The following is an 8880-nucleotide window of genomic DNA, read 5'->3' as shown; positions in this document are numbered from 1 at the left end:
CTCTGGTTAATGTGTTTGCGCGGGCGCGCTTTTCTGGGAGAAATGCTAATATAAGGACTTCCATTCTTGTCTACGTCATTAGATCCATGATCTAAAAAAAAACAGCCGAAACTTGTACCAACCCGGAAGTAAGATTTTCGGCACAGACATTCTCAGTCATTCTTCTAAATTATTTTTTTAAACTTTGGCCATGTTTAGCATGTGAATCCATCTCTTTAACACTGAACAACTCTGAATACACGAAACACCATTGTACCCACCCAGTATGTGTCGGCTCTACTTAAAAACATATGCTGAACCTTTAAGGTATATATTCTCATTATTTATCGCGAGATCACGTGCAGCGCGAAACAGGTCTCATTCATCAGCATTGCTGGCAGCTGGAGAGTTTGTCACCAGACTCTGCACTCGGCAGATTTATCTTCCATCATTATCAAATCTGGTAAATAAATATTTGTTCATATTTTTGTAATGACTTGTAAAATTACATCTACAAAATTACAATTATGTCATTAATATCTCACCCTCATGTTGTTCCAAACCTGTAAGACCTCCGTTCATCTTCGGAACACAATTCAGGGTATTTTAGATTTAGTCCGAGAGCTTTCTGTCCCTCCATTGAAAATGTATGTACGGTATACTTTCCATGGTTAGAAAGGTAATAAAAACATCTTCAAAGTAGTCCATGTGACATCAGAGGGTCAGTTAGAATTTGTTGAAGCATCGAGAATACATTTTGGTCTAAAAATAACCAAGATTTCAACTTTATTCAACATTGTCTTCTCTTCCGGCTCTGTTGTAAGCGCATTCATGATGCAGCTGACGTATGTTGCTGCTGACGTGTTTTCTGGTGCGCATAATAACAAAGATAACACGTCAGCAGCATCATACGTCAGCAGCGTCAACGCATGGAATTTCAAGGTCCAGAAAGGAAGTAAAAGACATTCTTAAAGTAATCCAAGTAACTACAGTGATTTATATACTTGTTTACATGAAACAGGATCTGCTTTCGCATTCAAACAAGAAGCATGTGCTGTCATGTTCTTGTAAACATGTGATGGACAAAACTATTTAATAAATAAAATGGTTTGAAACACTAGCAATGATTCATAAAACTGAGCTTAAACCACTGAAATCACTTGGATTACTTTAAAGATGTCTTTTCTGAACCTTGAAAGTGCTAGTTGCGTAGGATGTCAAAGGAGGGACAGAAAGCTCACAGATTTCATTAAAAATAACTTGATGTGTGTTCAAAAGACAAACAAAGGTGTTTTAGGTTTAGAGCAACATGTGGTTTATTATCTGACAAAATAATTGTTGAAATATTGTTGAAAATAGATGTCAGGCCATCGATGCAGAGAATTTAGAAAAGAAAAACTGTAAAATATTCAACAAACACAGGCCTTTGGTAGTAATACACAAGACCTTACCTCAACAACATCTTTAATACAACATCTTTAATAATTAATGTAAGTAGCCTAGTCCAAATGACCAGTGTTGCACTGAAGCCATTGTAATTATAATTCAAGAGTCACTTGTCTTTTCGACAAAGTAACATTTGGACACATTCATGTAACTTATGCAAATACATGTATGAATAATTGCAAAAAAAAAAAAAACATTTCCCTCTACGCTTATCCACGGTATTTGATCTATTTTGTTAATTTTATCTGTCCATTAAATCTCATCTATCTCTTTTATCAATATTTATTAAGGTTTTTCTTCTTTATCTAATTGAATTTATCTAATCTGTAATCTGATAATTTGATCTGTTTTTATCTTTCTAATCGTTTATTTATTTTATCTCCCTTATCTATCGAACAAACATGTCTGGCCAAAAAAGGTTCTGGCAGCAAGTCAAGATCAAGTACAAGAATATATATATATATTAGTTACTGATACAGTGAAGTGGAACTAGAATTTGAGAAGATAACCACACAGTGTGTGCTACTAATGCCAAATAAAATGCATGCACAAATGAAAGAGTGACATACATTATTCTTCATTAAAGGATAGGTGAAATCAGAACAAATTAACTGAAATAATTTGCTTTATATTGTTCTCTGACCAGGCTACCATTAGTTATGTGGGAAGATGGCAGCATTGTCCCAATCAATATCCAAAGCAACTTTGGGAGTCCTTTCTTTTTGTAGGCTGGCAATATTGTGCAGCACTGTGTCAGCTGCATCACAGGCCCTGTCTGGTGAGACCCCTCCAGTGGTGCAGGCACTGAAATCGTGATTTCAAGAGGCCGAAGGTAATTTCAATTAGAGCCCTCCTTCTGGCATGGGCATGGTTGTAAGCCTGCTGTGCTGGAGTTTGGGGGTCTGCAAGGGGAACCAACAGGAACGCCTCACAGGCATAGACTTTGTCCTCTAGCAGCACACCAGAGAACTCACCTGAGAATACAAATATAATTCTTACAACTAGCAAAGTAAAACTTCTAACACGCACACACACAATGTCCAAGGTGCCTTAAAAAATAAGCAAACTCTACAGGCCCGAAGTACTCTGGAATCGTCCAAGCCAGGCCTTGAGTGTCAAATTCTTGAGTATATGCCGTGTCCTGACCAGCGGATTGTCCCCTGTTCCTCGCTCATTCCGGGCTCCGATTCCTGTTTTGGACTCTGCTGTCTCGGCGACCCTGGCCACTACATCGGAGTCTTTGTCTGTCCAGGCACCCATATTTATACTTCATTGTTATCATATGTCTTTTCAACCGATAATTGTCAATTCAGCCTCTGATTGGTCTTGCCCCATTAGTTTTGCTTAGTTAATCTGTTCTGTTCTCATTTTGGTTTACTTTCGTAGATTCCTTCTAGTTTGAGCCATTTTCAATTTCAGCCTTGGTCTCATCCTCACTCCCTAGATGCAGGTGTCCACAAGGCCATTCATCATTCATCTTACTTGTTTGTGCGGGTTGCCCATTTAGGGTAACTCGGCATGAACTAAAAATTATGATGCATTAATGGAATTTTTCATTTGTGCAACTGAAGGTTTTTTTTCTTTTGTATAAAAACATTACAGACAGTAGAATATGATGACATAGAATATGACAATACCCATGATCATATATAAACCTGTTCCTATTATAACAGAAATCCACTATACAAAATATTATGTTAAATTATAAAATTATATAGGTAATAGAAATCTAATAATTTAAAGTAAATAAGCAAATACAACAAACCAAAATAATAATACAAACAATAACCAAAATAATAATTACATTACAAATAATAAATAATGGATCTACGTAGTGACAATCTGTACAAAATATAAGGTAAAAGGCAAATAATCAATGCAATATAATATAAGCAGAATAGAATAAATTATTGATATGATGTTTTGTTATATTCAATAAAGCATTGGTTTTTGTTCAGACAAAGGAACAACTTCATCTATGATCTTGTGCAGTGCTATTCCAAGTTATGATCGCATTGCATTCAGTTCATTTTACCCTAACTGGGCAACTCAACCGAGCGGTTTTCTAAGGTAAAAACAGATATAGATTTTATCACCATGTTTCTGCCATTTTAACTAAAGTTACAGTTAGGAGGTCCAGAACAAGTAAATCCGATTAAATTGTTTTGATCCAATTTTTTGACGTTACTTGCAGTCAGTGTTGGGAAGGTTACTTTGGAAATGTAATAGGTTACAGATTACAAGTTACCCTGTTTAAAATGTAATAGTAGTGTAACTTTTTCAATTACTTTATTAAAGTAATGTAACTAATTACTTTTGAGTACTTTTTGATTACTTTTCTAAATTTGTGAAAATTAAAGAATAATAAATAAAAGCATATACATCAACTCAAATACAGTTATCTAATAAGCATGTGACGTATTCTGTGTAATAAACTCCTGAAACATTGGTGTTTTTTTGAAACTGCTGTCTCTTTGTATATGATGATAGTTTTCTCAAAATAAGTAAAATGCACATGAAGTGACACAGAGCAGTTCTAGAAATCATGTTTATGTGCTCGTGTACTCCTATATTGAGGCAGCAGAGGTTGAAAACACTGCGAGCTTCAGTAGGCCTATGTGTAGTAAATGAAACCGTGTCTTTGCCATTAATTTACTGGAGGGGTGGACTGGGAAAAAAATTCAGACTGGAAAATTCAAACTCATACAAACAAATTCATGGACAAAACTATTTTTTGTATGGACCTGAGATAAAAAAAATGTTTAAATCTTTAATTTGGGGACATGCAAAATAATCAAAAGTTCTCTCCTGAACTGCACCTTCACTTCCATTTTTCTCTTCAGTCTCTTTATTTTGCCCTGTTATCCATCTCTCTTATGACTTTGATTGAACTGATTGAACAAAACTATACTTTACAATACAATACTCTACAATACTACAATATCTTTATAGAAAAATCCTAACACTGTACACGAGTCATGTTCTTCCCTTACAAAAATTGACCATGCTTTTTTTAGCCTATATACAATAACCTTGTTTTGTTTTGTTTTTTTGCAAATGGATTTGTATTTATTTTTAAATAACTCAATTTGTAAAATCATTTTAAATTTTTGGTTACCACAGTTAAACAATAGTAACTATTTTCTCTTTTTATAGTAATATATTAAAATGTAAATTTTCGTAAGGGTTGTGTTGTTGTCTGTCGTAGCTCCCCCTAAACCTATAAAAAAATCTGATTGTTTTTCAGCTAAATTACTACTGTAACATTACAACAGCTAATAATGATGTCCTTTATATAGTATTTTGAGTGATGACTGATGAGCAACGTGCTGCTGCTTGATTAAATAAATAAAAAAACAAAGACAAAAAAGCATCTTTACAGATGAAACTGACCTGAAACCCTGAACAGTAGTTCTGCTTCTCTGCTCCAGCTGTGCGCTTCCACAGTCCACTCTCTCTCTCTCTCTCGCATTGATTACTCTGAGTCTGATCCAAACCGTTTTGCGCGCGAGTCATGACTAACACTTCACGATTTATTAGCAGGGCCAGATTAACACTTTGTTGTACCCTGGGCAACAATATTCAAGGGCCCCATCATCACGACCCCGGGATCACCATAATATGGTCATATACAGAATATATTACTGTAATATACAGTAAATATACTCAATACTTCAAATTCTAACTGTCATCAGGTGTATTTTGATTTACAAATATTTAAATGCTCATAGAACTACAAATGCACTACTATGTCCCCTATCAAAGACATTCACTCACATATAATGCTATGAAAACAAAACACATCAGCATCTGTATAATCTGGTAAAATTGACCCACTACATTGAGAGGGAGGGAAATATCCTCCATTTTCACAAAAATGAATAAATAAGCAACCACTTTCAAACCATTGTTTATTTAACAACATTTATTCCCAATATAAATGTATTGAATTGATAGAGCTATAACAGAAGACCACAGACAACACATCAAGAAACATTTTGGTCCTCAGCTCATTTTAAGCAGAAATCACCCTGACAGGGTGACCCTGTTTCCTCAGAATTCAACAAGGCAATCAAGTTATTAGTCCAACACAAACAATTTGAAATCTGCCAGTTATCCGTCCACAACAATATACAGCATTTTAATAAAGCTGACACCTCAAGGAAAAAATAAATAAATAAAATGCAGTATCACTATTATCTGCTCATAAACATTTTTATCCTAAGCTCATTTTAACTTGTTTTAAAATAGAACAACAACATATCACAGCACAATTAACCAGTTAAACATTTTAGTGCTACATAAACATTTAGAAATCTGTCATTTCTCTGAAGAAGACAAGACAGAAATAAATGCTACATAATCTGGTAAAACACACAATTTTAGTCCTAAATAATGAAAAAGTGCATGTTTGAATTTGAAATGCCTTCATTTGGCAAACACATCTTACAATGGTTTTTTTCTGGACTTTGACTGTGCAAACTGGTGTATAACATCTTCCAAATCAAGGCCACTAACAAGTTCATGTCCAATAGCTAAAATAGAAAGATAAAAATAAATACTTCAAAACCTGGCAAAACACACAATTTTAATCCTAAATAATTAGGGAGTGCATGTTTGCTTTCATTTGGCATCTTGAAGAAAAGTCCTGGCTAGCTGAGTTGTCCTCGTCGTTGACGGAAGCTGACTTAACAGAACTGTCGGCAACATTAACAGGAGTGAAGAAATGACCAATTTTAGGTATATACTTAAAATTTTCTGCGTTTCTGATGTTCTTTTCCTTTTTTAATTTCCGCTTCGCGCTCCCACTTAGCTTCTCCATGTCAGATTTTTATCTGTTGTAGAGTTGTGACGTTCGCGAACGAACCGATTCTTTTGAACGGCTCATAAACATGAACGATGGGAGCCGAGTCGCGGCTGGAGGGGAGCCGTTCTTTCTGTCGTTCTTTTTCCCTATGCGTATTTCACACAGATGCACACAAATGAGCTCCTCCGCGAGACAGAACAGTTATAGGGGGAGGGGCGCACCCAGCGCAGGCCAACCCTTTATAGCGTGATGATATTAGTTATTAGTTGTGCATGTTCATTGCAGCCCACTTTGTTATTGTTCATTGACTTGAAGGGGCTGATGTCCTATTTGCAAAGTTTACAGTAGTAATAGTATGTAGTATGTAGACATTTCCATTTTATTTATTCTAATTTTATCTACTTTAAATATTTTTTGTTTTCTATCAAAATGTTCTTGTGTGATAACAATGTTCTTGTGTGAAAGTGTTTGTAGTAAAAGCTGTTTTGCACAGAAATTCATTGCAGCCGGCTTTGTTTTTGATGTTTATTTGAGTAGGTATTGTATGAATAACATAAGTCAACGTAGCTTTACACACACACACACACACACACACACACACACACACACACACACACACACACACACACACACACACACACACACACTTTGTACTAAAGGTAAATCCAAAATAGTGATGTCACTGTCTAAGCAGAGGGATTTGTGCAACCCTATGGAATATAGTCCACACATGACAAATGAGGTAATAATCAATATTTCAGAATAATTCAAACTCAGATATTGGTGTGTGATATCTGAGTTTTAATTATTTGGCTACAAATCTCACCTCATCATTCCTCCCAGTGATTATTTCCAGGATAAACTGAGATGCCCCCAAGCTGGCTTCCTAAAACTGACTAAATATTTAAAAAGAGCCAAAAGAGCCGTTCTTTTGAACGGCTCTTTGAAAGGAACGGATCGCGAAGATCCGGATCCCCTCAAAGAGCCATAAATCCCATCACTAATCTGTTGTAGCAACGCCTGACGTAACCCGCTCGGCGTAACATTTGACACACATCATGCGGACTGACCAATGAGGAGAGGGTCTTAACTTGAGGCCCTCTCTTCATTGGTCATTCCGCATGAGACTGACTCTCAACCGCTCTCAACTCACGTTCAAAGTCATAGGCAGCGCAGCGTCTCTCTGTGCAGCGCAAAAGCCCGTGTTGACAGTTTGTTTAATATAAAGCGGGAGATTACCAGATACAGTATTTTGCTCGTGCCCTTGCTTCCCTGGGCCCTTTAGAGGTCTTGGGCCCCTGGGCAATTGCCCAGTTGCCCTTATGGTTAATCCGGCCCTGTTTATTAGAGATTTAATTATCAAATGGCGGATTCGCAAATGATCGCTTTAGTACATTCGGCGTGCAATTATACAATAATGATATTAAAATAGAGGGCAAAATCGGCTGCCAGGCCACCGGGAATTGTCCCGGTTCTCCCGGTGTCCGGTCGGCGCCTGATTTCCACAGACACGCAGAACGTGCAGGAGTCATATATTGCATTTTTGGGGCTTAATATTCACAGACACTAGTCCATGTCATGTTTTGATTCAAGTGTACTGACCTAGGCTACTTTTGATTTAGTCATCCAAAATGTGGCATGTTCCGTCCGCGTTAGGCATTCCGTTTTTATGATTGGATTCTACAAACTAGACTTGTGTTTCCGCATCCCGGAAATTATTAGGGCGGTATGTCTCAGAATAGTCAGTGCAATTTGGGAAAGAAATCAATTAAATCTGTATGTGGATGTGTGTAAATATTCAAATGTAATCCACTTTGTAATCGTTCAAAATTTCATAAGTAACTGTAATTTAATTAATAATTTTTTCTTAGTAACTGTAACTTATTACAGTTACATTAATTTTGTAATTAAATTACGTAACGCCGTTACATGTAACTAGTTACTCCCCAACACTGCTTGCAGTTAGTGTTTGAAGAGAGGCGTCACAGCTTTTCAGCAACAATATATTTTTGCTGCAGTGCCACCCAGTGGATATAATTGCCATTACATACTCTATTCAATGAGAGGTTTAAGGACAAACGGCCAAAAATGGGGTTTGGCGAGTTTTAATTCCAGTAATCTGATCGCAAAAAAAGGTCAACCGTGAGTTTACAATGCACGTTAAAGGGTTTTAAACGACGTGGTGCTGGACTGAAACTAGCAAACACACTTGCGCTGCGCCTTGCGTCGGGTGTATGATAGGCCCATTGTATTTTAGTTAGCAATGGCTTGAGTTATGCGAATAATCATTAATCATTCCGTCTTTCCAGGAAGAAAATAAGTGCTCTCGTCATGTTATAGGTTGTTAGTCATTTTATTTCCAAAGAATGCAGTCAGTCAGAAAGTGGGTACCAGATAATGTTTCTAAAGCACTTATTTTCACGTCTGTATCTGTTTTGTGAACGTAACTAATTTTTACAATGAACTCACAGAGATCGCTTGTCATTACCAAATTTCAAATGCTTTTTGGGTTGCAATGCTCAGTTTTTAAAAAAAACACGTAAATCTAAATGGAATCATGCTATGAACACTTTTCGACTTTTAACTGACCTGGACAATTACTAATAATCCATTAATTATGATCTAATGGAAATGTGTACAGCTCCATA

The sequence above is a fragment of the Carassius carassius genome, chromosome 5 (assembly GCF_963082965.1).
Source record: "Carassius carassius chromosome 5, fCarCar2.1, whole genome shotgun sequence".
Lineage (NCBI taxonomy): Eukaryota > Metazoa > Chordata > Actinopteri > Cypriniformes > Cyprinidae > Carassius > Carassius carassius.
This window is presented reverse-complemented; position numbering follows the sequence as displayed.